We start from the raw sequence: 25069 nt of genomic DNA, 5'->3' as shown, positions 1-25069 counted from the left end.
ATTGTGCAAAAGTCACAACGGAGCCACGAACTCTCCCGACTTCATGTAAAAAGGGAACCAAAGCCTGGTTAGCTAGCTGAGCTCTCACAGATCCCCAAACTCCAAGTTTCAACACGCTCCGACCAAAATCCAGTGAACCAGCCACAAAAGCAGACCACCATGGAATCCTAAATCTTGGCACAGATGACGTTTAAATGTTGATTACTGACCATCTGTGTTCCAGCCTCAGTAACTTTGACACAGTAACAACTGCTGCAATATTTAAACCTCTGATGAAATCTGTTAGCTTTATTTTGATACCAAGATTGTTTACACAGAGTTTGTGATTGCAGAGAAATACTCCATGCAGGAGGCTCAGAAAGCCGTTTGAGGCTCACCAGAACAGCACCTTTTGAGTTGCAAGGGTTTCCTGCCTAAGAAACACCTTTCATAAACAGCTTTCCACATAAAATCCACTCTTTTCTTTTCCCCACCAGGCTTTTTTTTCACCGGTGGGCTCACCAGTGTTACCAGTGTCTGCCTCTGAGACAGACAGCTTAGCTGAACTCTCTTTAATCAGGAATAATTAACCTTGTGAATTGAAAACAGTGTATTGTCTGTAAATTTACAGTATGTGCGTGTCTCATCAGTGTGCTATTTAACTCCAGTGGTCATTCAGCTGATGAAAAGAATTTGAAGAGCTCTCAATTTGATTGGTTATTTACGGTTTCTTGAACAGACAGAGGCGCACCGTGTCGTTGGGACTGCTGTTCAGTACTGAACTCAGTATGACTGTGTGTCTGTGCACCGCTGCCAATTAAATGATAATAGAAAATACCAGGGAAAAGAATTATGGAAGTGTTTCTCTCATCGGTGAAAAGCGGGCATGCCATCACATAATTCATACAGTAAACACACCCATGAATGTGCCGTTAGAATTATCATCTCTGCTGCCACGAATTCATATTTGACAATGACTGCTTTGAGTGAAAGATAAAGAAAATATTAACCACACTGAGAAACTGAGACTCTTTTTAATTGAGAACAGTGTGAGAAAACCTTGAAATAAACATGATTATCTCCAACAAACTAAACAACGAGGAGGTGGGAACCAAACAGAAGCTACACAAAGCTTCTCCACTGTTTGAGCAGCTCTGATACCTCCGCAATAAATCAGCTATTGTGAAGAAATGCTTTGAAATAATAAGAGTGTGATGTTTTATGGGACTGATGCCGCAGTGAGACAAAACAATTTCATGCAAATAGGAAACAGAAATTAGAAGGCGGATATTGAAAATGAAACACAGAAATAAAAACATGGAAATGTTAAATAATACTAAATAAATACTAAAAATAGAGCACGAACTGATGGATGAAGTATCGAGATAGGTATGACGAACCTGCGATGTTACAGAAATAATAATCGAAAAATGGACATTTGGATTGGTGAAAAAAGTCCCGCCCAACGAGCATGCCGGGATCTCTTTGTACTGATGGTGCCTTACATCTTGTTGCCTCCAGTATATTTTCTCCTGAGAGGTTTCGTCTTTAGGTTCAGAAGTACCTAAAAGGTAGTGAAGTGTTTCTTGCTTTGGCAATGAATCACTAACTAACCTAACATACATGCCTTCGGTCTCTGGGGAGAGCGGGCTACCTGAAGGAAATTCATGGATGCACAAGAAGAACATGAAAACTTCACACAGACACAGAGAAGGCCGAGTGTTCCAGGATCCAACAGACTCTGAAATGTAACAGGTTTAAGAATAGAGTGAACAAACTGATCAAAGTGATGAAACTAACACAGAAAAGTGAAGCTGAACAAGAAATGGAGTTCGGTTTTGACCGTTTCTGGTTTTGTGGCACAAAGTCGAGCCAGTTATAGCTTACCCAGTTTGGTGTGGAACTGGAGTGAAACCTTAAACCTTAAACAGAGCCAGCTAAACAAAAAAACACAAACAAAACAAGTCAAAGCCACGAAACATCGCAGAAGAAATCAGCAGCAGCTATCCCAAACTGCTCATTGTGTTTTCTTAACTGCTAGTTGTTTTTTTTAACTGAACTCTGGCTCATTTCCCCCTTGGTGTGGTTCACGAGCCCGTTCTCACTCCCGAGGCGTAACATGGCGACGTTTTGTCACGTCCCGCGGCGTTCCTGATGAACGCAAAAGGAGACCTTCGGCGTTCTTATGGTACGCGCCGGGTTATGGCTGAAATCCAGTGCAATGACGCTCCCGCGGTAATAGACGTTCCAGCCCTGTATTCCAGCCCTAAACCTAACCTTATCCCTAGCCCTAACCATAACCTTTTTCCTGATCTTAACCAGGACTTTAATGATGTTAAATAGCGTGTTTCTAAGCGATTTGAAGGAAAAGAGCGAACATGTGTAGATTGAGTCCATACGGTTCTCATATTTCCTCATTTTTCCGAGGGCATCATTTAGGAATGTGGTGGGTAGCCGAAAACGTAATATGTTGACGATTTGTCACCTAGCCTAAAATGTTACGCTTTGGGAGTGAGAACGTGTTGGGTTCACTGGTGCACACAGTGATCGCACTCGGGTACAGACCAAAACAAGGTCTCAGTGCAGTTCCTGCAGTTCGTCTATGATGGGAATGTGATCCAACCTCCATCTGAACCAACACCAGGTGCACATTCCAAGTTTTAGCTAAAAACATATGCTTTGTATTTTGGGATTGAGCGAGGTACTACAGATCTATACGGACTACATACGAGCTGTGAAATGAACATAAATTCTTCATGTTGTCCAATAGTGCAGAACACCTTCTTCCTGGCAAACGAATGACTGAACATTCTTACGTGACGCATTTCGGTTCACTTGGAGTTCACGTTGAACTCCAGCATAAACCATGAACTCCAGGCAATGCTCCAAGTCACTCTGCAGGGAAGATATGATGCCCACACTGTGGAGGACAGAGGAACAGCTTCTGGAATTAAGATTTGAACTACTGTCAGTTCTGGTCACCTAAATTCAACTACATACAGATCTATGAACTGGATTTCCTAAAAGTGTCTTCTGTCCATCCATCCAGATGTTGTTGCACCAGACGTCTACTTTGGACTAAAATAGTATCTAGTCTTAAATCCTCGATTGCCTGTGGGGGTCTGAAGGGCTAAAATAATATCAGCATCCGTAAGCACATTTTCATATTCCCCTGATTTCCCCAAACAAAACTAAAACAACTGCTGACTCAGCACAACTATTGAATAATAACACCAATGAGCCTCGTGTCTTTAGAAAATAAACTCCATCATCATAACATCGTTTGTGCAACATTTTGGGTTCACAGTCTTGCTGCGCAAGAGCATCAGGAATTCTTCAAAGTTCTCACATGGCTGTAAAACGTAGACTCAGCCTCCTGCGCGCCTGCTCTTTGCTAACAACACCTCCGGAGAAGATGAAGGGTTGTGGGTGGGGGTGGGGTGATGTGCGGAGGAGAGGTGGAGCCCATACGAGGCATTTTATTTGCTACTCTATCATCAAAAGTGGATGTGTGTTATTGCTGAAGAAGCACCATTATAATTGACAAACCGTAGCTTTGTTTGACAGTCCAACTTGTAGCCAAAGTTTTTTTTTGCACAGCCAGCAGGAAATGCACAGCCAAAGCCTTGAAGCTGCTGACATTAAATAATATGACAAGTCAGAAAAGAGCAGGGACTTTAATGCTAATTGTGCTCACATTTAAAAGTGCCAGCGTGTCGGATTACTGATTCAAATATCAGAGGTGAAACAAGTAACGAGCACACATTTAAAAGGTGTTTTAAAGCGTCCAGCTTTAAAGAAGAGATAAATGTTGAGAGGTAAAAATCTAAAAAAAAAAACCCACCTTTATGGATATTTTACATTTTCATACTGTTTGTTTTTGTATCTCATCCGCCAGGATACTGGTTGTCAGGGGCGTGGCTTCTTTGATTGATACAGGCAGCTTGAGCCAAAGGCTACCTGCTAGATCTCAGCTCTGAGAGTCCATCTGAGTCGACCGCTGATTTTTTTTAACCAAATTTAATAAAAGCTAACAAATAATTTGGCTTGTCCTGTGGCTAATTGTACAAACACAAATGTTATGCTTCATCTTTGGTGATTTTGCAGCATTTTATCAGCGTGTTAACCAAGCTTTCTAATATTAGCTTATGAGCTCACTCTGACTCCACACACTAACAATGGCATCCAAAACGCTAACGCTCAGCCCCCAAATGACACAATCCCAAAACTATAGCACTGTGATTACTTCTTCTCTGCTAGATTAGATTGTTTCTGCATTATTTCTCAATATACATATAATTTTGTTGAGAATAAAACCTCATTTTGCTCCCGTGCCCATCACTGTAGAGGCGTTGCTGCACCTCTTCCACAGAATGACCATGGAAGAAACACAGCGGTATACAGGGCGCACTGTAATAGGCCTGTCTGCTCCACTGCTTTGTCCAGATCAATAAAGTTATAAAGCGACACAGAGAGGGAGCCAGTAAGGCCAAGCAGCCTGTCGGCAGCCGGATGTGTCCTCGGTCCCTTGGCTGAGTCCACCGCTGCTGTCAGGACTGTAATATGTCTGTTGACCTTGAGTTTACAGCGAAGGGAAGAGGGAGCGCCACACACATTAAGAGCTATTCTGCTTCCAAAAGTGTTTTCAAAGTTCAACAGCAGCAACAGTATGTTTACATTTATGGGTATATTTATGGCATTTGCCTGAAACTCTTCTCTAGAGAAAGCCACCGCCTAGCTCAGTATTCATGGAGCTTTGGTCAGACAGCTCCAGGGAGCAGACGGCCCTTTTCCCAGTCTTCTTTATATTTACAGCATCTGAATGGCTGGACTTTAGGTGCCTTGATGCAGCAGTGATGTACTAAAAGTTTCTATGAAATAAATTGTTTGCATTATTTTATAGAAAAGCTGAGGAGACGGAGGCTAAAAAAAGCTTATCACTGCAAAGAAATATTCTGCATTCAAAGGAAGCACGGCGTGATTTTTGATAACTGGTTGTGCTTCAGTACTGAATTATGATCAAAACGTTTAAATATTAACAATTTTGCACATTTGTAGCTCTCCACTCTTCTCTCATCACTCATTCTGACTTTGAAAAGATGGCATTTTTTAATATAACTGAGTCTGGAGTATAAAAGCTTCACTTCGTCTGTGAAGGTTCTTCAGGTCATCGTAGTCAAAGGAGCTTGCAAAGAAAAGCGTCTGGACTTCTTTAAGTTACTTGAAGACGTTTCACCTTCATCCGAGAAGCTTCTTCAGTTCTAAGGTCAAATGGTGGAGAGTCCCAGATATAAACCTAGTGGGAGTTTCCCCCCACAGAGGGACAAAAGGACCCCCTGATGATCCTCTAATCGCCTGAGCCAAGGTGTGAAACTGGGTGTGGGTCCCAATCAGCCAGAGTTTCGGGTGAGTTCATTGTGAAACCTGGCCCCACCCTATCATGTGATTTCCTGAGGTCAGATGATCCAGGATGTGAGTGGGCGTTAAGGCGTCTGGGGAGGGAACTCAAAACTGGATTATAGATGGCAGACAGTTGGTGTCGTAAACCACCGCCTCTGTTCAAAGATGGTCGCTCACAGTGGACATAGATGCTTCTTTCACTCCTCTTTCAAACCATCTGTCCTCTCTGTCCAAAATGTGAACATTGGCATCCTCGAAAGAGTGACCTTTGACCTTTAGATGCAGATGGACAGCTGAGTCTTGTCCTGTGGAGGTGGCTCTTCTATGTTGTGCCATGCACTTGTGAAGTGGCTGTTTGATGTAGAGGTCTGGGCATTCCTCGCTGCTGTACAGCAAACACCACATTGTTAAGTCTGTGTTTTGGCGTTTTGTCTTTCGGGTGAACCAGTTTCTGTCTGAGTGTGTTGCTGGGTCTGAAATGCACCAGGATGTCATGTTTGGAGAAAACCCTCCTGAGTTTCTCTGATACACCGGCTACATCGGGGATGACAATGTTGTTGCGTCTGTGCTTCTTATCCTTCCTCGCTGGTGTCTGATCTTCTTTTCTGAGCCTCTTTGCTGACTTTAAGCTGACTTAAAGCTTCACTTCCTTAACAGGTAAAGGAGTGAAGATGTGAATAGAATTATTGCATGGCCTCCACCTAATTTAAACATATCTGCCTGAAATCCATCGTGCTGCAGCTTGTGTCCATAACACGCGGGCAGTACCAGCTTTTTATTCATTGGTAGATCACTACAGTTGAAGCACTCTTGGTCAAGATGAACCCCACATTACTCCAGACACATCCACTGGTGTTTATGTATGAATGTGATACGCAGGCCGCGCTGTGATAACGACAATGTATGGAAAACGATGACGGTTGATCCAACTCCACAGCAAAGACGCTGAGATATCCCCAGATGAGTGAACACAGTTTACCCAGTGAAGCAGTTCTCATAATTATGAACCTGGAATCATTTTAAACTGCACAAAGATGGACGACGGTTTAACTATGTTTCCTAAAACTGACGCAGCAGCCTCTGAACTTTTCTATTCACAGAGGATACTGAGATTTATATCATGCATCATCATTAAGTATATTGGGATATGAATCCTGTATAACCAGACCTTCTCAGTAATTTCAGCTCTACGGAGACTGCAGTAGCCTCAAGTTTGAGTGTGACCACTTAATCATTGCAATTGTGGCCGCGGTAGTTACAGGCCCATTACAGCCAAACTCCCAAAGCTGCTCTTTCTGCTGCGAGGGCATTTCAAACTGCAACCTCTGTCTGAGACGCAGGTAGGATTGGTGGGTTTCCTAATGACTGTCCTGGTGTGGTGTGCAGACAACACCAACACATCATACGAGTGCTTAATTAATAGCAAACAACATATCAGCAAGAAACGCTAGTTTGGGCAAACAAATCTCAACGACTTTACTTTTTCTCTGTTCCATTTAAATTGTCCATGAAACAGTCGTATCTGTAGGATTTCCTCTAAAACCACAGCGCTGCCTGTTGGCCACCGAGCAGGTTCAAGAGTTTGGTCTAAGCAATGGTAATGACAAGCAGAAACGAACAACCTCTCGTCTCAAACGCAATTCTCTGATGTCTTGATGCATCTCAATCATCCAGGAAAATAAATCTCCAAAAGTTGATTCTGTTCCTCTGGACGTAGCGTTTTCTGGGAGAAACGTTTCGTCACTCATCCAAGTGACTTCTTCAGTCTCAGCTGACTGCAGGTTTCAATCTTATAAACAGTACATTTGCATAATGACTGAAACCAGCCCACTGAAGGAACAATGGGCTGTGAGGTCAGTTCCTTAATCTTAATTATGCAAATTCTCATGACCATTGACCAAAACCCACTGATCAATGACCATTGACCAAAACCCACTGATCAATGGCCATGAGTACCATTCACAGAGAGTTGGGGAATGGCTGCAATCACAGCATGTAAGATGGAGACAGATGTACCCTTAGGCCCCCTCCTCGATTCAGAGATGGTCTTTCCCTTTTCACGTAAATGGCCTCCTTGACTCCGCCCTCAAACCAGCGTTCCTCCCTGTCCAGGATGTTACATCCTCATCCTTGAAAGAGTGTCCACTGGCCTGTAGGTGTGACTAGACTGCAGAGTCCTGGCCTGACGAGGTAGCTCTTCTGTGTTGTGCCATCCGCTTCGCCAGAGGTTGTTTGGTTTCCCCGATGTATAAATCCTGCCAATCCTCCTGCACTTAACAGCGTACACTATGTTACTCTGTTTGTATCGGGGGACCCGATCCTTGGGGTGGACCAATTTTTGGCGCAGCGTGTTTTGGGGTTTAAAAGCCACAGAGACCCGGTGTTTCAAAAAAATGCGTCTCAACTGTTCCGATACTCCTGACACGTACGGGATCACTGCAGGTTTTCGCTTGGGCAGCGTTTGTCCTTCTCAATTCTCTGATCTTTGAGCCTCTGTGACGCATCAGAAAACGCACTGGAAGAAATGTCAAGGCTCTGTTGTCATACTCATTGTATTTCTCTTTGTCAACACATTATTTTCTGTGTGCTGATATCACATAACACTGTGTAGCTTCATGCAGGGAGCGTAATGTACAGTACAAGGACCACTTGGAGCAATGCATTAAAAGAAAAGTGATTTGTGTTAAAACATATTTCTGTGTCATTGCTTACGCCTCCATTAATGCATTTTTAATAATAATATGTTATAACTTGTGCACAACTTCATAAATCTTACATGTTAATAATATTAATAAGGGCAACGTGTAAACTTTTGTGACATTGTGCAGGTGACACTGCTGAGTACACGCTGTGACCTACAGTGGCCTTTAAAACCATTAAACAGCATCTTTAAAGGCAGGAAGTTAAAACAAATGTTGTTATTGTCACTGTAGACTTTGTTTCATTCTCATTTACTCAGCTTTACCATTTTCTGCTCACTTTTTTCTTAAAGTCTGTATTTTTAAACCAGTGCTCTTTAGTTGAACTGTTGGTTGGTTTAGGAGAAGATCGAGTTTAGGCTGAAATAAAACATTTCTAGCACCTGTTTAAAAGCTTTAAATTTTCTTCTGGTGGGATTCTAGCACGACGAGTCCCCATTCTTCTACACGACATGGAAAATTTAGGGCTTTCTTGATTTTACAGTTTTTCATGTCTGAGCCTGGGCTCGTAGATGTTTGTGAAAACTGAAGAAAACAACAGTATAATGGGTGAACTTTTACTTTATGTAACCCCTGAGGGTTACAAGGTTAACACCTGACCATGGCGAACCGTTGCAGACATTGCAGGCCAACCCAGTATCACAGCAAAGCGCGTAACAGACCTGCTGGTCCATCTTGTGGAAGTCTCTCCCAGACTTGAAGTGCCTTGCAGTACCAGCAGAGGGCGATAATTCAAAGCCAACATAAAAACAGCAACGGGCTTTCAAAGAAAGCCAGCTTTTGTCCCTCTTTTGGGGGGGAAACTCCCACTGGGTTTGACCTTAGAACTGAAGAAGCTTCTCGGATGAGAGGTGAAACGTCTTCAAGCAACTTAAAGAAGTCCAGACGCTTTTCTTTCCAAGCTCCTTAGCTTTCAAAGAAACATTCCCCAATACAGATCAGCAATCTAGCTTAACCTTACCTGGCATAAAGGGTCAATAACGACTTGTTGGTTTTAATTCACAGTAGCTCTCTGCTGCAACTTAAACATTTCACGCTTATGGGAGGTAAAGCATGACACCCACATGATGGACCAGTGGGTCTATTATATGCTTTGCTGTAGTGTTGGGTTGCACAGAATGCTAACATTTTGCACTGAAAATGGCAAAAGATTGTTGAGTTTCCTGTTCCGAGCCCAAACTGGGATACATCTGCCCATAAACGAAAACGAGTTAAATGCCACTGGACCATTAAGACCACAACCTCAGGGATGTGTAACCAGCAACACGCATTCACAAACCTGTTTAGTCAGACAGCACGTGATGAGACTAGCATACGAAGCTAACGAGGGATTCTGCAGTCTGCAGCTCATTCCAGCACCGAGGGGAATTTGCATAACGGTGGGAAATAACTATAGTAATGATTTAAGAAAAACTTTCGCTGTCACACTAATGCCAAACTGTTGCATTCACGTGGTAACTGAGCGCAAACTGCTCTGCAGGTATCGGCTCGAACACGGAAGCTTCACTGCTAATGATGACTATTTATGAGGCCGTTATCTTGTCACACAGCAGAGCTCGACAGCACAAACAAGTGAGAGGTGGAGAGGGAAGCCTCTTCAGTATGTAGGCCACGCTTTCATGACTAAACTTAAACTTCAAAACTTTTTTTTTCACATTACATAATCAGACAGAGCTGAATATTCAGTAAAGAAAAGCTTCAGATGTGTAAAATCTTGAGATGGCGTCCCCAAAAACAACAGCAGCCACCTTCTCCTGCCGTGGCTCTGTTGTTTTCCCGACTCGTCTCACAGCCTTCACTCTCATTATTGCTGCTCTCATCCTGTGTCTGTGCTTCTTATTATTCTGCTTGTGACCATTAGGCCTGCTCATCTCATTACTGTAATTCTGATTCAAGGTCCACACCTGCCATTACTGTGAGCACTCTGTCTCATTAGGGAAGTCCTGTCACTGCAGCGGTGAATGCGGCAGCAGCAAATTAGTTGTGATAGAAAAGCCGTCAACGACACGCGGAGTGGCAGTGGGAAAAGATGCGACTCTGTGTGCGTGCTTGTGTGTGTTAATTAATCAGAGAAACAAACTGCATCTGCACGTTGTTGTGCATCTTGCATTTTGTGAGAACAGAAGAAGTGAAGTGTGCAGGTGAGTGCAGGTTTGCTGTACTCAGGGGCCCATTTCAGCGTGTGCTATGAGATCTATAGCTACCTAATGGACCTATTTGCTTGTCCAAGTTGCTTCAAACGATTCAGCCGGAGCAAGAAACTAATGTGGCTATTAAGGCTGCATTAGCCTAAGTCAGTGTTTCTCTGCACCGCGCTCTCGAACAAACACACACGCACTTTAATTGCGAGCTCTTTGTAATGTTTTCTTCTATTACCAGTTTGTGTAATTCCCTTCAGTGCGGTCACCCTCGGGCTGCTGAACCCAACCTGCCACAGATTGATGAGCGTTAACCTTTAAAAATGACTTTTAAATCTTGTTTTCTGGATTATTTTTTTAAGTCTTTTAAACCGTTTTAAATGCATCTTGCAGGAAAGCAGGACTGTCATCCGCTGCATAAAACTCATTTATCTACCTCCTTTTTTAACCCAGTGGAGTAAACCGTCTGATGTCATGTTTGATGTCAAGGTAACATACAGCGGGTTTGTGTCTGCACTGGTTCATTGATTTCCACATTCTCCAGTGGGTAGAAACTTCAGCTGAAAACGAAACAGCGAGAAGGGCAACGGTAACTCAACTTTTCATCCTGTTAATATTGCACGACTTTGCAACTCCTGTTATCGTTTCATTTCATAGTTACAATGAATCCTTATTGGAATAACACAAAAATAACTGCACACAATAAGTGAACAAATGACTTCTGCAGCACTGAAATCAGTAACAACGCTCTGCAAACGCTGAGCTCGGCTCCATTATTTTTAGAATACGACAAAGTGAAATATGCAAATGTAGCAGTGGATAGAGGACGCTTTACTCCAGCAGTCTCAGAGTTAAACTCTCCAGCAAGTCATAACTTTATTCTTTATTACTCTCTGTGGGCTATTCCTTCTTCCACAAGCAGATATGAGTTATTAGTACAGTTCCAGCTTAAATGCCAGTATCGTAGCTTCTTATTCCTAACACAGAACATTTCCACAAACACGAGACTCTCAGACACAATCACATATTTCCAACAGATTTTCTGCAACGTCCAAAAGAAGCGAACTGCTCAGCAACTCAGTAGGAAGTGTGAGCGTGAAGCTCATCAAGTTCTGAGTTCTTTAAACATCTGATGGTTTACATGGTTTAAATGCAGCCAGTTTCATTGCCATCATGTTGAGCACCTTTTGCTTCCAGTACAGCTTCTACAGTACGGATCACCGAGTCTCTCACTCCAGTATTTTACGTCGCTAACGTGCAGAGAGCGTTAACATCAGCTCTGCTCACATGGTTCGATTTTAATGAATTCACAAAGCTCGTCCTTATTATCATTATTGCTCTGCAGGCGATAGTCAGAGACACTCACACTGCACCTGGTTTCAGGATTCACAGAAATGTGGAGGGACTGCACTGTTTGTCAATGTAAATATGAATAAGAATAACTTCATTGATGCCAGAGAGAAATTCACGTCTGACTTGGCTCACCTGCTATTTGAATGAGACTTGAAAAGCCTGATGGCTTTGGGTGCGAATGATTTTCTGTATCTGCGTTTTGCAATGCAGAGGTAGGTTTGTTTTGTTTTTTTGTTCTGTAAGGATGTTATAAAGTAGGTCACCAAAGCTGTTCCGGATGTTCCAACATCTTTATTGTGCATCTTTCAGCCACCTCCCCCAGTGTGTCCAGTCAGGCTCCAGTTACAGAGCCAGCTTTCCTCACTAGTCGTTCAGTCTCCTTGCATCCTTGTTTCTGATTCTTCCTCCCCAGCAGACTGCAGCATAGAACAGCACAAGAAATCTTAGTTTTCTTAACAAAAAGAAGCAACTTGCAGGATCCAATTTAAACTCTTACTTTTTGAGCCCCTTCTTACTGGTCTGAGCTCCTATTTATTTGTGCTCCAGAGGAAACCGTGAGGTCCAGTTCAAAACTAATGTTATCCACTCCATGTGGCGACAGAGCCTTCTCTGTGGCTTCCCCTAAATATTGGATCTGCACAAATTTTAAATCGTTTGTCGGTCTGGCTTTTAACACACTTAACATTAACATTTTGGTTTTAACAGCCTTAGTTGTTGTTTTAGTTGTTTTTATTGACTTATTATTTTTTCTATATTTTACTGCATCATTGTTTTACATTTATTTGCTTTAGAGGCATTTTGCATTGTTAAGCACTCTGTGGAGCTGTGGACTGTTTGGAAATGTGCTATATAAATAAACTTGACCTAACTGTGCCCCTTTTAGCTTAGCTTGTCTGTATTGCGGACCAATCTAGTTTGCTACCTAGGTGTAAGCCTAGATATTTATATTTTGTTACTACCTCTTTGTCCACCCCACCCAAACTTTCACAGGATTGCGGGGAGGCCTGAATCACTAATCTATCATTTCCTTCGTCTCTGAGGTGTTCAATATGAGGTCGTTTTTGTGATCCCTATATTCAGACACACCACAGTGGCGGTGTTATCCGAGTATTCTTGGATGTTACAGTACTCAGAGCTGTATACAATGTGAAAAGCTCTCCTGTGGAGCCCCCGTGTTGCTCATTAATGCCCCAGAAACTCAGCTCCCCAACCTGACAAACTGTTTCTGTCAGCTAGTCTGTGATCCAGCAAACAAATGAGGGATCTACGTCGATCTCTGTGAGCTTGTCTTCGTCCAAGTTTGACTGGATGGTATTGAAAGCGCATAACTCTCACACAGGTGCCAGATTCCTCCACATGAGCTAGGGCTCGGTGAAGCATGTAAACGACAGTATGGATGCAAACTGCAGGGGTTCAAGTTTGTCTATGACCTCCAGTCTCAGTCGGTGTGAAAACAGCCATTCCAAGGTTTTATGGGATGTAAGGGCCAGTGGTCCGTACGGTTTAGTTCAGTATAATTGCAGAATGTGCATGCCATCCATAATTGTCAAAGGACTTCCTTGAGTGGATTCCTCCACCAAGAGCTGTATCCCAGTGCCTGTGATCATGGAGAGCAGGTGTGGATAGCAACCTGGAGCGCTGTTTGTTAGACAGGCACTGAAACACTGTCTAAAAAATGTTTCACATCTGTAAATTTGTGTACATTTAATTACATTTGACTTCCAACAAGCAACCTTAAAATAGCAGACGGCTCACAACCGGAGAAGGAGATGACCGTAAACGGAGGCTGACGAAGTATCATCATCCTTAGAAAATCCTACAAATTCTGAGAATGCGTGAATTTATGGAGGAGAATACAGAGATTCTGACCTGTGACTGAAATAAACACAAAGCTGTCCTTCTTTTTAATCACAAAGCAAGCTGCATGAGAAGAAAAAAGTCGGAATACTTACATTTTTATAGATAATGTAAATCTGCAGCCTGCCTCTCCTCCAGAAACGTCTCACTGTCCTGAATTTTAAATCTCCACGCTCATTCAAAACCATGTAGGTCGTGTTTTCATACCATTTCATTCCATGTGGTCAGGAAAAAAAGGACAGAGTATATATAACTGCGTGTGTGCTGATGTGGAGTAGCTGTCAGTCTCATATGACTGGATTACTTTAAGACAATAGAGTTAAATGTGATTATGTAAACTAAATTAAAGGCGACCACAGTCGGTGCCAGCAGTGTCACACTGAGCAGCAGCTTAACTCTTTACCAGGGAGGGGGGCCGTCCTCTTCTTACAGGGTTTATCGCAGCGATGGTGCTCATCCGGGTTCACGGGCTCATCCGTGCGGTGCACACGCCCTCGTAAATCGGACTGGAGGACCCAGCAGGCGCTCGTTAAAGGTCCTGTAAGTCTATCATTGGCTCAGTCACCTGCCCGTCAAAGTCTGCCAAGTTTGCCTGCACAGAAAGATCAGAAGGAGAGAAGAAGTTAAAAGTTGGACAGATGGAGGGTGGAGCAGGAGGTGGCTGGTGCCATTGGGCTTCTTATCTTTGTTTTGGATCATCTAACTTCTAAAAGTAATGAAACCCAGTGTCTGCATCATGCTAAGGTGGTCTGCCAAAGCCTTAGCCAATGACAGGGTCAGACTGTCTACAAGAAAGACTTATGCCTGAAGGCTAATAGCATTATCAAATCTGACCCCAGCATTGACTCTGCATATTATATACAATTTCATTTAGTGTTCAACATTTGTTTGTATTCAAAACTACTTAAAATTGAACCTCGTGCCAGCTGACAATCCCCCAAAACTGCTGTGGCATATTTTATTTTATACCCTCACTGTTAGAAATACTGATTTTAAACATCTGGGGACGTCCCCACCACCTGATGTCTGATCATTAGGGCTGCACTCTCAGGTTCAGTTCAGTCGGTTTAGCCGTTATCCTCTGATTCAACCAAGAAGTTACCGGTCTCACAATTGTGCTGATTGTTTAAGGAGAAAAGTGTTATCAGTTATCAGGGACAGACTGCCTGCGTACACATTTCCAGAACCATGGACTCCCCAACCCTAATGGCGATGGCACAATCACGTTTGGATTTTCTGAACTTGTAATCAAATTTGGCTCCAAAACAATTAGCACCACATCAAACGAGTCATGGGCGTGGCTACATTTTGTAAAAACTGTTGCATGTCAATGTTCATATGGCATATCAGCTAAAAATGGTGACTCGTGTCTCCATTATTATGTTCCACTAAAGGGTTTGAGCGTGGATATATCCCAGTTTTTATATATTTGCCCCAGTAATGGCTTTATAAAGGCAGGATTATCCAACCACAGCTTAACTGGTCAACATCTGAAGATGGGAAGTCTCCATTCTCATAAAAAGATATCAAAGATTTTTATTGGTTTATACACTTTCTGTATAAGATTAACCACGGCTTCAGCAACATCAACTGTGTGACTCCTAGAGGTGGGAATCACCATACATCCCATGATACGATATTATGACAATACTTAACGCACGATACGATATTATTGCAATTTTTAAAAATATTTTGCGATATTCAGATTCTGTACATAAAGGTAAACTTTATCAATATCATTTTCTCTAATATCAAAGTCTCACACTCAGTCTTTCTCTCATTTCAGTTTTATTGTTGACAAACTGAACGGTTTGTATTACAGTCTAGTCCAACTTAACTGAATCAACCATCTGGTACAATTATAGCTATTCTGAACTATGCAGTTTATGAAAACTATGCAGCCCCTTCAGCAACTGAAGAATTTGAAAGTAAATTAAAACAAAATATAATTTTACATTAAATAAAAAAGTTTTAAACTTAATTAAAATAAAACATGTCTTAAATTAAAATAAGTAAACTGTCATGTTTATTGCTGCCAAAAACAAGTTAAACACATTTGGACAGTGAAGGAATGTCAGGATTCTTGCTCAGAAAAAGGATCAACATGCTCTGAAGTCAGAGCACAAAAACCTTTTTGTAACAAAATATCGATTTCTGCTGTCCCTGTATCCATACATTATTAGCAAACAAAATATCACCATGCTACACAGTATCTAGTTTTTCCCCCACCCCTAGTGACTCCACTTATCTGGACCATCATATTAATGTTTACATTTGAAGGTGATCAGTTCCCTTTAACCTTTACTCTTAGCTGCTTTGTGCTATACATGTAAGCACGGTAATGTGTCCCAAGAGTTACATGTTATTATTCTGAGACACTTTAAAGACACAATTACCAACAGATGGCTCCTGCCTGAGTTATTTTCTCCAAACCACATAAAAAAACAGAGCAAAGAAGAAAAAACAGGTTCTCTGCTTCACACATTTACTTTCATTGTTGTTTATGCAATCAGCAGCACAGAAGGAAGTCCTCTTTTACCAATCAGTGGTCTGATTAAACCTTAAATCCGGGAACAATCACGATTTTCTAAGGGGAATATCATGTTTTAGAGGCAACGTGATGATACTGAGTTTGGCTCTGTTTTCTATCACAGGGTTTGACTTAAATGGAAACAAAGACGCACGTTTGATGACACAGCTACCATGTTTTATACAGTAAGCATAGTGTGGCTACTGTGGCTGCCTCAAGCACGTTTTCATCAGCTGTTCTTCTCAGGCTTCAGGCTTTGTCACTGTCTTAATGTGATCACGGCCATGGCAGTGAAACAGATGCTCCTTCTTTAAACATAGATTCTGTATCGATGTCATGTTGTGAAAACACCACCAGATGGCAGTATGCACCGCTAAACAATATGCTGAGCTCAGTGAGCTGTGAAAGACAATGACTGGAGAGAGAAGACAACATAAAACTCAGAGACGCACACGGTTGCTACACATTTAACCCAACAAGATTTAGATTTAAAAACTGCTCAGGACACAAATACTATCACCAAAACATACAAAGCAACAGTTTGTGGGTTTTAGCTAGTTTTAGTGTGATTGGATCTTGTCATTCATGCTGTTCAGTTGTATGTTGGGAATCTATAGTTTTCAGTCACGTGACCGACTACTCAGGCAGGCAAAATATTGTTAGATCGTGCCGGCCAATAGTGGACAGTTGGTAGTACTGCAGGACAAAAGTTTCTTTGATTGCTCCAAATCTTTTTCTTTTTTGTATTTCAAGGCTACTTGGATCATCCAGTTGTCTCCAACCTTTTTTGCGCCACGGACACGGTTTATATTCGACAATATTTTCACAGACCGGCCTTTAAGGTGTCGCGGATAAATACAACAAAATAAAACTAGTACTGGTACCAAAAAAAAAAGATTTATTCATAACACACGGGACCCAGGGAAACAGAGTTAACGAAAAAAAGATAAATCATAACGATAAAAACCATAAATTTCACACCCGAGCCTCAGCTCTTGCGGCCCGGTACCAAATGACTCACAGACCGGTAACGGCCCGACTGTTTGAGAGTATTACCTCTTATGGAAAAGCACCGAGGCCCAAATAAAGCCAAGCGGGATAATTCTTCAATTCTGTGTAATTTTATTTATAAAATGCCAAATCACAGCAACAGACACTTGTAAGGTAAATCTGTCTCACCTTTTTTTACCTCTCCATTGTAGGAATATATATAAATTTGAATGTACTTGACCTGGTTCTACGTATTTGTTCCCCTTATTGATTCCTGATTGATTTTACGTGTGGATGAAGTGGACCTCCACAGCTTTTCAGCATTGACACCCTGACCAAACAAACCTTTGGGTTTGAACACAGTATACTGTAGCAAAGAGGAACAGTTAGAAATCAAAAGACCAAAAACAAACTGTCAGAAAGAAGCTGGCACTGACAATAAATGATTGCATACAATTCCAGTGGATTGGGCAGATTTGCAGATGCTTCTCACCTGGAAGCATTTTTTGATTCCCAGCCCCAGTGTGTAGCCTGTTCACTAAGTACAGCTCTTTTTCTCTCAGAAAGTTTGTGCATTTCATTTGGCCCACTTATGTTTCCACAAAGATCCACTGAGACTGAAGTGGAAAAGACTAAATAAGTGACTGCAGGTCTAGGTTTCTAAGAACATTTTCTGGTTGGGAACTGTGAGCGCTTCTGTAGAAATAATGCTGGCAGCCATCTTCCTGCTGCCCCGACTCGAATCACCCCACTTTGGCAGCTACTCTTCTTTTTCCACTGTCCTCCTTTTCCCCACCCTGAGGACTTTGTAGCCATTAAAGGAAGAATACCGTCTAAAACTCAAAGCCAAAACAAGGATTGTTTTTCTAATAATTTTCAGCATTTGCATAATTGTTAGGTGTTTTTGACGTATCAGAAATATTCTAGAAGTAGAAAACAGGATGTTACATGCTGTCACTTCCTACAGAAACAAAAAAAATCAGCTTTTGGTCCCAGTTGTCAGCTTCATCTCCTTGTAGGGTCTTTAACGTACAATATAAAGCACTTTGAGGCGACTTTTGACATGATTTGGATCTTTTTAAATAATAATATAATTGATCTTTGTTACACAACAAGTCAAGGTGATAGGCAGGGATGAATTTACCTAAAACAACAACAACATCAAAAAGAAAACTGTACACCACAGGAGAAAAAGAAAACGCAGTGGCATCAGTTACCTGATTGGAAGAAATTAAAGGAAATATCTCACGTTTGGAACATCATCATGGAAATGTGTAATGCCAAAATGTATATGACTCAACTTGATTTATAACAGCTTCAGATTTTAAAAAGATGGCGATGTACCATGTGGCTAAAACAAGATCCAGCCTTAGGCCTCATCCTAGATGGACTGTCACTGTACGGATATTAAAAGGTTCAACTGAGAGAAGATGAAGTTTCAGTAAATGTAGAAAGACAAATATAGTAAATTTAGATTCGATTTAGCTCAATGTCACAGTCCTAAAGATGCGCCGCTGAGAACGCCACAAGAGCAGCACAGAAAGCCTGCCTTCAACCGTGGATGCTTCCTGGGGATGGGGCGTTATATCATCACTGATGCTCTCTGCTCTTTATTTCATGAATCTGAATCTGAATTTGAACCAAACAATGCATGCCTGTGGAAAGCACTGCTTGGTTCTGGTAAGTGTTCTGAAGGCGGGCATTTCCCAATATTTGTGACAGGAGCTGTCTTTTATGAACAGCTGGTCTATTCTGCCCTGAAGTCTTGAGTGCACGAGTTGTTGTGCAGCGTTTGGCTCAGCCAGACGTTTTCCCAGCGACAATGAAAAGAAATTGCTTTCTGCTGGCGTTCGCTCTCATTTCCCTGTCAGGCCAGCGGAGCTCTGATCACAAAGCTCACTTCTAGTTGCTGTGAGTTTATACTAATTCACTGTTGAATGACAGGATACTTCACAACAAAATAACTTAAATTGATCAGAGAGATACAAACATGTCTATTGATCGTCATATCTCTGACCATCTTTAACAGTATTGATCCAACCTAATCTTAAAATAGTGGAGATACCTTAATTCAGGATAAAGTCATCATTTTCTTGCTTACTTTTCAACGTATGGCATTCCTTTCCATTATATTCTTCATTTCCATTTAATATTTGTACAGCTGCTGTTATTGTGTATATATATATTTATATTTCTTCATACATTCTTATATATTTCTATACTGTGTATTTTGTTGTACAGTTATTTTATTTTCAACTTTAATTTATATATTTTATTTTATCTTATTCTTTCCCAGTTAAATTTACCCTTCATTCTAATTTGTGTTGTACAGTTATTTCATTTTTAACTTTAATTTTTATATTTTATTTTATTCCTTCCTAGTTAAATTTACCCTTTTTAATTTTCATATTTATTTCCTATCTTATTCATAGCCTTTTCTTTTTTCTTTAGGTCACGAGCAGTTGTGTAAGCATTTCACTGCATATCGTACTGTGTATGACTGTGTATGTGACAAATAAAATTTGAATTTGAATTTGATTTCCTAAAAACCAATTCCCAATTTTCTTTAATGTAAATTCAGATCAGTTAAACCTGGTGACTTATCCCACTCTAAACAGCTTCGCTCTTATGAGCCTTTTCCCTGAAATGGCTCCTAATATCTTTGAGGTCAAACTTACAACAAACTGACTCCAACCTGTCATCGTGTTCCTGAAGGAGACAACCTCCGTTTGAAGCTGATAGCATCTGAATGGCCAAAGAGAAAGAAGCTTTTACTTCACCTCACACACCTCGCTTTATCCTGACAACCTTAATGCGCTCTGCCATCTCGAAAATAAACAAACTCCCCGCTCTACCTGATGGCTCCATCTGTTTCTCCAACCTGGCAACTTCACACTACATTAATAAAGCCCCTCCTCTGCCACCATGCATCAAAAGCAGTCCTTGCAGCACTATCATCAACACCCAAAGTGTATAGCATCATACTGCTTCAAACAGGCAGTCAATCTGGCAACAAAAGTCTCTCTCGGCGTACAGACTCGAGCCAAATAACGATTCAATCCCTCTAATACCGCTGCTCAAAATATTGTTCAGGGTCATAAGCTACAGCAATCAGACCTGGCAAATCGACTACCGCTTTACAAGCAAAATAAAAAAACCTGTGAGGTTTTCATTAAAGCAGAAACACAGACATCAACCTCTTTGCTTCTTTTGTGTGGTATCAGCCAAATGGCTTGTGATGGTCGGGCACAACTGACAATTTAAAGCCATTTGACATCACAAAGGGTCATCACTACATCCTAATCAGCCAGCAACATTTTTAGCGAACACTCCAGCACAAATAGGCCTGATTTAACTTTGGCTCATCTCCAGCATTTGTCTTTCTCTTACTGATTGAAGAGAAACATTAAACTTGATTAAAGTTGATTGAATCACATCTCATCATTCCACAGCTAAGAGGCATTAGAAAATAACCATGCACTACAAAGTCGTGGAGAGGTCAATCAAAATGAATGTTGCTAAACATGAAATCAGTGCAGAGTTGCAGCTGTGTTTCACGTTTATCATCCAGCCCCGTCGTGGCGCTGCTGCTCTGACACGCTGATGACCTGCTTTGTGTCAGAGTGACAAAACACGTCCTCAGCTTGAACTTTCTCCCTGTCACTGAATCATCAAATGCCTCCCTGAGCCAAGTAACCCTCCTGCCTGTCGGATACCACCTCCGATTCTCCACGTCTCACTTTGAGCTTAAAAAACCTTCCATCAATCTAACCTGGCAACTTCTCATTGCATCAGTGAAACTGGTGAATACCCGAGGCTGTCCCCCCTTTTCTGTTCATTTCCTTCTCTCTTTATATGTATTTGGACTCTACTAAAGTAACTTTTCCTTATCTTTTTTTTTACCTCAACCCTTATCTGACATATCAACCCCTCTGTCTGAAACAAGCCATCATCTCTCCCTCCCTTTAAGCTGGATTTCACTAGGCTGGTGTCACAAACGGAAGATTTAAACAGCAGGCGATTGGACTAATCAAAGAGTAGAAAACCCACCGATAACCACATGTTTAAAGAACTCTGATGCCTGAGCTTTTGGCTCACAGATACATTACATGCACTGACCTCATTATTTGAGTCTTTGAATTTGTTTAGTACAACTAGGGGTGGGCGATAGAAACGATATAAATTTGGCCAACAATAGAGATATTGACTATACCGCTCTATCGCGATAGCGCATGTTGATGATGTCATCAAACTGCGCCTGTTTTGGTCGAAAGCATCGCAGCAGCTACAACCATTATCATCTGCAAATTATGGCGACAGTCACAGCAAAGAGATGAAGCACTCTTGAAATATGGTGAAAGCCAAAAACTGCGCTTCCTCCACTTCTGTAACATTGATTCATTAATGTTGAATTCTCTCGCAGCCGCTCTATTCTCATGTTGTTGCAGTATATTAATGACTAATGAATTCCTGTTAACTTGTAACTCTGTTAAATTTAATAAATTCTGTTTTCATGGATGCCTGGATGTTAATCTTAATTGTTACACCTGGTAAAGCAGCAACGCTGATGATTTTATTAAAGATGAAAGAATTTAGACCGTTTTTAACTCTCAGTGTTCGTTTGACTTTGGGACCTGAATCTGACGGAGTTTTGGACCCAGATTACTCCGCGAAGCTCGTCACTACGGCAGCCGTAATGCTCTGACAATCCATCACGCAGTGCAGCTTACCAAAGTTGTACTAAAACATTTTTAACAGATTTCTGCCCAAATTGGTTCGAGGTCAGTAAGCACAACCAGAATTCATACATAAGGCACACTTTCGATTTTTGAGAAAATTAAAGGATTTTAAGTCCTTACAGTGTGGAAAATACGTTATACAGAAGAAAAGAATATATCGCGATATATATCGTTACCGCACATGCTTCAAATTACAATATGGATTTTAGGCCATATCGCCCAGCCCTAAGTACAACCCAACTCCAAAAAACTTGAATGCAATAAAACATTTTATTAAACTGGATAAACATCCTATTTTATCCTATTTTAAGAAACAAAAAGTAATAATTTGGAATTTGATGTTTTCCACTTTTCCAATGAGCTTTGTTCCAGAGAAGATGGTAGCGTTTCTGGATCATGTTTTCCTTTGCATCACAGACCTTTGACCTGCATTTATGTTCACAGTGATCCCTGGAAGAGGCCATGCACTGATGTCCATCACAGAAATAAAGCGCTGTTTGATGGTTTGGGGATCAGTTATTGATTTTGGCCTTAAAGACTTTTCCACGTTCTTGGAAACTTGATAATTCTATGTTTTTGCAGATTGGTGATACTCTGTAAAGATTTACTCTGTAACATGCTCTTTTTAGACGCAGTCATATTATTGGCATGTTCCTAATTCATCAAATTAATTGCAAAATGTTCTTTCAGCAGCTTTCAGCCAGCTTTTTTCAAGCACCTCCCACTTTTGTTAAATTTGAGGCATGTTTCTGACATCAATTTTCATTCGTTTAAACATTTCACATGTTTTCTATGTTTTATTCATGAGCTCTGCAAATAATGGCAGAGCACGAATAAAAACAGAGCACTGTTTTATTAAATGTGATAAATATTTTCTATAAAGAAGCTGTTTGAATCACGATGGTATGAATGCTGATGTTGGAGCTTACTGAGGACAGGAAACAAGCAGATTAGGTTCACTTGAAGACGTTAATGTGAAATTGAGACTCCAAAGATGATAACAGATGAGTGGATATGTAGATCCACTAATTCAAAGACTGGATGTATCATTAGTGGTGAACATTGGCTTCCTTAGAACATGCTCTGGCCTCTTTTGGCTGTGTATAAAATTATCAAGCTAAAGCAAACTGGCAGCACAGTCCTTACTACTTTCTGTGAATGCAATGACTCAGTTTCAAGTACTCAAGTGTCAAATGCACCACACATCAGTAAAGCTGAATTAATGACCAACTCCACAATCATACATGCTGAAGAGAAATCTCTTTCTAATACCTGACAGGGCTCACCTGTTTCACCTCAGCTAAGAAAATCATCAATAATGTTACAAATCCATGTCAACAGTGCCCTGGTTTTCCTCCCTGACCTTGTTAGCCAATAAGAGACAGAACAGGTTGTGCGAAATACACCGAAGGCATCGCTCTCCTGGGTATGTTGTACAATACGCAAAAAACTGGAGGCCATCATAATAAACCTCTATGAGCACAAGTGAGGTCATGTGACCAGGACTGCGTGGAACGTGACTGTCTGTGAGGGGCAAACTAATGATTATACTTATGCAGGTTTCTGGCCTTGCAGCTCCTATCTGCAGACATCACCATTTCATTTTTAATATATAATATTTAATATGTAGATAGAAGAAAACAAGATGAAAAAATAAGTAAAACACTGAAGTCATTTGCAGGTTAAGAGACTCACTGGAGAAGCAGTCGATGACATCGCCGAGTTATTTATGTGTCACACAGTAATTGGAAAAATAAAGCGTTTTTAGAAATGTAGAAATGCTATTATTTAAACACAACACTGAAGAAAGTGTGCACACCTTTAACCCAAAGAGATTAAAATCCAGTGGAGAGCAGGTAGAGACCCTGTGTGTTTTTATTTAGACTATTATCTGGCTACAGATCACACAACTCGAGCAATTCTTCAAGATTACCAAAGTGTGCAAACTGGGCCCAAGGCCAAAAGTAACATTTTAACAGCTGTGCACACATAGCTGTAATACACTGATGATAATGCATAATGAGACTGGGGGAGTCATTTTCTTCAGGTCATCTGTCTTGTCATCAAATGAAACTGACATTGCGATGAAGACACCCCAGTCTAGGCCTCTGCAAAGCCCCCTCACTTACCTTTGCTACTATGAAACTCAAACATTTCAGTGCTTTCTTTGCAAACTCTCAATCCTGTCAGGGCACAGCATGCTTTAAACAAGTCGATATCTCCAAAATTACCCTGTCCACTTCACTCCCTTAACAAAATGAGACCAACATGGCAACTGTCCCTGTTCTCCATTAACCTTTGTACCTGGCAACACCTGCCTCCACATGTTTCCCCACTTTCACCAGCTTAAAACACACACCGACCTGCCCCACATCAAAGTGAGCCACTTCACTTCTGAAGAGTCTGACATGGCAGTGGGATTCTTTCCACTGCGCTCCCTCCAAATCCACTCACCTCCTCCTCTTAAAAATCACTCCAACATGGCAACCGTGTGCCGCTTGTAAACCTCTCTGCAACCTGGCAACTGCAGCAGGTGCAGCGCTCTGTGGCGAGATAAGCCGAGAAGGACAAACTCTCCTCATCCTCCCTGCTCATCCTCCTCTCCTCTGTATCACTGCAGCTTTGTTCAGCCTGCCTATCAGCCTCTTTAGCTACGCTGTGAATACTCACGTGTACACAGGGACTCTTGCAAACATGTTCACAATGTGGAGAAACTGTGTTTTACACTATGTGTGTGTAACTGAAGGTCAACAAATCATTTTGATGGAGGCAGAAAAGAAGGGGCGTGGTCATCTGAACCATGTGTTAAATAATGTGATATTATGAGACTGTCCCTGGGGTACATGTGAGCATTGTTGTCCACAGACTGCAGCCACAAGCATAATGTAATCATAAAGTATACCTTAAATATACCAATCTGATGGGAGGACGTATTCTTAAAATCTTAGTCTACCTACAGCACAGCAGCAGGCTTCTCCTGTCTCGTACTGCTCTTCTGTTTTGCATTTCGGTTATTGTTGTTTTGAGGGTTTGCTTATTGATAATTAAGCTTTCTTATCAATGCAGGAAACGTAAATGACTGATTCATGGGACAGAAAACTCTCTGAGCTGACAGTGCAGCGCTTCAGCTAAGCAGTAGGTCACGACAGGTATGTTGTGATTATATCAGAGCTGAGGGGCAACATTCCCCATAGCTGTGATATAATCATAACATACAGCGACCTGCAGTGAGCTATTGAATTTCGGAAACAATTTCAAGCTATGACCATATGGAAGTTATGGTTCCTAGGCATTTTTTATTATTGTTAAAATGTTCATAAAGGATTCAAAAAGTTCTGTTCTTATAAAGAAAGAGCCACTCATGGCCATTGGAGGCAACGACTT

The 25069-nt window shown here is 41.3% G+C and overlaps 1 protein-coding gene across 13 annotated transcripts in view; it reads right to left on the bottom strand.

Annotated features, from left to right (window-relative positions):
• The window catches only part of si:cabz01090165.1 (leucine-rich repeat and fibronectin type III domain-containing protein 1-like protein), a 499613-nt gene that overhangs the window by 253543 nt on the left and 221001 nt on the right, over nt 1-25069 (bottom strand). For 11 of the 13 annotated variants that reach the window (XR_015720013.1, XR_015720007.1, XR_015720005.1 and 8 more), the window contains one exon: nt 13830-14018. The gene's annotated coding sequence lies outside the window, so the exon portion shown is untranslated. Of the gene's footprint in view, nt 1-13822; nt 14019-25069 lie in introns of all 13 variants that reach the window. The other 2 variants (XR_015720009.1, XR_015720011.1) reach the window with 2 other exon arrangements.

Source organism: Neolamprologus brichardi, chromosome 14 (genome assembly GCF_056152115.1).
Source record: "Neolamprologus brichardi isolate AB-2024 chromosome 14, ASM5615211v1, whole genome shotgun sequence".
Taxonomy (NCBI): domain Eukaryota; kingdom Metazoa; phylum Chordata; class Actinopteri; order Cichliformes; family Cichlidae; genus Neolamprologus; species Neolamprologus brichardi.
The sequence above is the reverse complement of the archived record's forward strand: the minus strand, read 5'-3'. Positions and strand labels throughout refer to the sequence as shown.